This window comes from Hyaena hyaena, unplaced genomic scaffold (assembly GCF_003009895.1).
Source record: "Hyaena hyaena isolate Hyena2069 unplaced genomic scaffold, ASM300989v1 scaffold_667, whole genome shotgun sequence".
Taxonomy (NCBI): Eukaryota; Metazoa; Chordata; class Mammalia; order Carnivora; family Hyaenidae; genus Hyaena; species Hyaena hyaena.
The window spans coordinates 671,567-677,359 of record NW_024081297.1 but is presented as its reverse complement, the minus strand read 5'-3'; positions in this window follow the sequence as shown (position 1 = coordinate 677,359).

Genomic DNA, 5,793 nt, shown 5'->3' with positions numbered 1-5,793 from the left:
CTTAATTTCCTTAAGGACTTTTCTTTGTACTTTTTGTTACCTTTTAGACTCTTAATGATAATCTAAAGTACTTATTAAAATTGTCTATGTCTTTTGATAAGATACCTTCAGTCAGGTAAGTTTAAGGGAGAAAATGCTTGGGTTTGGCATATTAATGCATGATTCTGCCAAAGAAACCTCTGACTGTATCATGTTTCATATTGAAGAGTAAGTGGGATTCAGAGTACATGACAGAGGGATTAAAGGCTTTGCATTGATAATTACCTGCAGAGTATCTGCCATGGTTGGGAAAAAGTTCTCTGTAGCCAATATACTTTGTTAACTTTACTAGTTTTTAAGTTTCACTACCATTAAACCATTTTTGTATAAACTGGGAAATTGTACTTTGTAGTTAACTTCCTTAACATTCTCACAGATTTTGATTTGTCTCTTCTGTTGAGTGGCTGTTCTGTTTCAGGTGTATGGCCTTTTCTTTTTATAATTATAGCAGCAGCAGTAGTAGTGTTTTGTATATGAACAATTGCTGAAACAACTTCTGGGTTTGTTGGATAGGTATTACCTATATTTTACCCAATTTACAGATGGAAGTCAGGAACTGGAAAAGGAACTTGGTCAAGTCAGTAAGCTAACAGAGGAGTAAGGTCTTTAGTTTCATGGTCCATTGTCCTTTTTATGACCTGCTGTTGTTAATTCAGATGTGTAAACTAAAAAGAGATTTGTATCATTCTGCGGTGTAGACTGATAACCACTCTTCATTCCCACATGGACTTCTTTTTTTTTTTTTTTTAATGTTTTATTTATTTCTAGGAGAGAGAGACAGCGTGAGCAGGGGAGGGTCAGAGAGGGAGACACAGAATTGGAAACAGGCTCCAGGCTCTGAGCTGACTGTCAGCACAGAGCCCGACGCGGGGCTCGAACTCACGAACCATGAGATCATGACCTAAGCGAAAAGTCGGACGCTTAACTGACTAAGCCACCCAGGCGCCCCTTACATGGACTTCTTCTTCTATGAAGCACATGTCCTGCTTCCTGCTCAGATGCCCAGACATCACTGACAAGGGAAAAATACAAAATATATGATCATACTAACTTTATAACAAGTGAGGTAACTTAGTTGTTGAATGCGTAACTATATTAGGTTACAAACCTGTACATGCCCCCACCGTTCCCAAATACCAACTTGGTGGAGGCTGCAGAGAGAAGTTAGATTATTAGCTGCAGAGGGCAGCTATACTTGTCCCAAATCATTTTCAAAATTAAGTCTTTTGTGGGGTGCCTGGGTGGCTCAGTCGGTTGAGCGTCCAACTTCGGCTCAGGTCATGGTCTCACAATTCATGAGTTCAAGCCCCACGTCAGGCTATGTGCTGACAGCCAGCTTAGACCCTGGAGCCTGTTTCAGATTATGTGTCTCCCACTCTCTCTGACCCTCCCCTGCTCATGCTGTCTCTCTCAGAAATAAATAAAAAACATTTAAAAAATTAGTCTTTTGCTTTTGACTTAGCATTTCATTATTATTATTCAGCATTTCTTTATTTTTTTAACTTTTTATTTCTTTAGGGGTGCCTGCTGCATGGCTTAGTCACTTAAGTGTCTGACTCTTGGTTTTGGCTCAGGTCATGATCTCCATGGTTTCATGAGTTCAAAGTCCACGTTGGGCCCACGTTGGGACCCATGCTGACAGTGTGGAGTCTGCTTGGGGTGCTCTGTCTTCCTCTGTCGCTGCCCTTTCCCAACTCCCCCTGTCTCTATTTCTCTCAAAATGGATAAAGTGTTTAAAAGTCTTTTTAAAAAATAAAGTTTATTATTTTGAGAGAGAGCAAGAGCACAAGCTGGGTTGGGGCAGAGAGAGGAGGGAGAGAATCCCAAGCAGGCTCCACACTGTCAGCATTGAGCTTGATGTAGGGCACATTCTCAGGAACCACAAGATCATGACCTGAACTGAGATCAAGAGTTGATGCTTAACTGAGCCACCCAGGCACATGTTTTTAAAGCTATCTTTTTCTTAACCAGTGATTATGAGAGGCCATAATTATAAGGAAAAGGCCTTATGTTAGACTAGGAATTTTTTACTTCTCCACAAACCAACAAAAACATGACCCCAGAAAAATAGGTCTTTGTAAGTTTCTCCTTGAACTGAATAATTTCTTGTTCATCATCATTGACAAACATGTTTCCAAATTCTGAGAATTCAGAGTACTTCTGTAGTACTCAGGACGAGTGTGGCTCCCATGTGTTCAGCAGTGGCTGGGTCACAGAGTGTGGAGAGGCCACAGCACACAGCCAGATGAACTTACTCTTGCAGGAAAGATGGCTTCACAGTTTTCATCAGTGACCTCTGCAAGCAGCTTAGTTCTTTGTTCAGCCATACTTGTTAACTTTCCGTGGGTCTGACTTGCTTGGAATTCTGTTTTCTGAATAGGCTCTGAATGGAAAGGCTGCAGTATCATCATCCATTTTGGTGTGTCACCAATTAGAAGTGTTTTCTAAGTCTTTAGTATTTCTAGTCTAATTTTGGTGTAAGCATTTAGTAAGTGTCCCATATGTCATTGAAAAAGCATACAAATTTAGTTCTTAAGCATACAAATTTAGTTCTTAAGCTGTATGTGAAACTACTCAAATTGTCAGAAGTTGTATAAAGTTCTTTGGTGGAGGGAGCAGTTACAGCCATCTTGAGGCAGTGATGGTAGGCAGACAGCTAGGAGAGAAAAGGGAAGGGAACGTTTTATAGAAGCTTTGTTTTCCAAAAAGTTATTTAAAATAGCTCTTCCAGGGGCACGTGGGTGGCTTCCTCGGTTAAGTATCCGACTTCAGCTCAGGTCATATCACTGTTCACAAGTTTGAGACCCACCTCAGGCTGTTTGCTGACAGCACCAAGCCTGGAGTCTGCTTCACATTCTGCGTCTCCCTCTCTGTCTCTCTGCTTCTCCCCTGCTTGCTCGCGCTCTCTCTCTTGCTCTCGCTCTCTCCCCCTCCCTCCCTCTTCCCCTCTTTCAAAAATAATAAAAGACATTTTTTAAAAAAATGTTTAGCTCTTTCATGGGGCACCTGGCTAAGTTGGTAAAGCAAGAGACTCTTAATCTCAGGGTCATGAGTTCAAGCCCCACATTGGACATGGAGCCTACGTAAAAACCATAGAATAGTTCTTTATCTGCTACAAAAAATTTTTTTGAGAGTGTCCATGTGCATGCACGAGTGGGGCAAGGGCAGAAGGGGGGAGAGAATATTTTTTGCAACTACAAATATATATATATACAAATATATATTACAATCCTTTTATTTTTATGGAAGTATAATTAGCATACAGTGTAATATTAGTTTCAAGTGTATAATGATTCAACAAATTAATACATTACTCTGCTTATCACATTCAGTGTATTTTTTAAATAATTTATTTTTTAATTTATACCCAAGTTAGCATATAGTGCAACAATGATTTCAGGAGTAGGTTCCTTACTGCCCCTTACACATTTAGCCCATCCCTCCTCCTTCAACCCCTCCAGCAACCCTCTGTTTTCTATATTTAAGAATCTCTTATGTTTTATTCCCTTTCCTGTTTCTGTATTGTTTTTGCTTCCCTTCCCTTATGTTCATCTGTTTTGTATCTTAAAGTGCTCATATGAGTGAAGTCAGATGATACTTATCTTTCTCTAATTTCGCTTAGCATGATACCCTCTAGTTCCATCCATGTAGTTGCAAATGGCAAGATTTTATTCTTTTTGACTGTTGAGTAATACTCCATTGTGTGTGTGTGTGTGTGTGTGTGTGTATGTGTGTACGCTGCCTCTTTATCCATGTATCCATTGATGGACTTTTGGGCTCTTCCATACTTTGGCTTTTGTCGATAGCGCTGCTGTAAACTTTGGGGTGCATGTGCCTCTTAGAAATAGCATACCTGTATCCCTTGGATAAATACCTAGTAGAGCAATTGCTGGGTCTTAGGTAGTTCTATTTTTTATTTTTTGAGGAACCTCCACACTGTTTTTCAGAGTGGCTGTCCCAGTTTGTATTGCCATCAGTAGTGCAACACATTAAGCATGGAGCCCGAGGTAAGGCTAGAACCTATGATCCTGGGATCATGACCTGAGCCGAAATTAGGAGTCGGATGCTCAACCAACTAAGCCACCCAGGTGACCCCCTCAAAAAATTATTTTAAGGTTGGTTTTGATATAAACATTGCTTTGTGAGAATCGCCCGAGGAGCTAACCTTAACCCTCTCTGAGCCTTCCATAGTCAGGCACCCTGCCTGTCTCCCTTGAGACTGGGACTTGGCAGCTCTCTTGTACCCCCAGTTAAAGAACCACAGGGATATTGTGCCCTTGACCCTCAACTGAGACTGTAGGGAAGAAAGTCTCAACAGAGAAGTACCATCCCCACTCCCCACCTGGACCTGGCCTCCATGCCATCTGCACTAATGCAGGACTTATATGGAAGCCTCAGACACACCATGCTGGCACTCCCAGCTAACCTTGGAGCCATCTTAAAAGGCGCTAAGTGAAATCTGTATGTCTCCGGTCGCTTTTGTCCTGATGTAGGGTAGGAACTGAAAAGCTTTTCACTTCCATGTAATTACTTAAGAGCCTGGAGGAGGCAGGGGAAAGGTAGGAGGTAGGAGGGGAAAGACAGAGATGACAAGAAGCCCAGCAAAGATTGCTGTGCCCATTGTTTGGTGTTCATAACACCAAAAGAGCTGATCTTTTACAACCACTACACTGATAATGCATAACTTAATAATTTGTGATAGAATTTACATCACAAGTGGGTACAAAGTAGATATGAAAGAATGACCGTTCACTTCATCTTACGAAGGTTAAACTGGTGTCATTCTGGCCTAAAAGAAACAATACAGTAAGATAATAGGAAGTGATAGAAAATATAAGTCTGTTCCCTGCTTCTCCCACAGAGCTCCTAAAACTCTTATAAGTGGTAGGAGCAACTCTTGTTTTAATTGGCCTTTGACCCTGGTTCCTGACACAAAATTACTAAATCTCTTGGAATTTCATGGGTCCCAAGGGTGTCTTTTGTTCTAACGAGGCAACTCTTCGTGGGCTCCTAGATACCTTCAGGATGAGGGCTGGTCACCAGAAAGACCAAGCTGTCATTAGAAGCCTCCATAAAAATCCCAGTATTAAGGGATCTAGAGTGAAGAGAAGATGGACTATTTAATAAACTGTTTTTATCAGCACCATATATCTGGGGAAGGGTGATTGAGATTATCAAAGAAACAACTATGTAAGAAACTAGAATAAGGGCAAGTTAAGTGATAAATCCCAGAGAATATCTCCATTATTAAGGGATAGATAGTAAAGGATTAATGGAGGCCAGGAAAAGAACAGAGATGAAGGTAAACTATTTTTTAAAAGACAGGAAATAATAACATGCTGGTGTAGATGTGGAGGAGAAAACCCTGTGTGCCATTGGTGGGAATGTAAACTAGTACAGCCATGAGGGAAAACAGGTTGGAGTTTCTTCAAGAAATTAAGAAATTAACATTTGAGCTATCCTAGGATCCAGCAATCTTGCATCTTGAGTATATATCTGCAGGGAACAAAATCATGATCTTGAAGTGATACTGTACCTTCATGTTCACTGAAGTATTATTCACTATAGCCAAGCTATGGAAATAACCGAAGTGCCCATCAGCAGATGAATTGATTTTTTTTTTTTTAATTTTTATTTATTTCTAGGAGAGAGAGAGAGAGACAGCATGAGCAGGGGAGGATCAGAGAGAGAGGGAGTGACAGACTCTGAAACAGGCTCCAGGCTCTGAGCTGGCAGTCAGCACAGAGCCTGACG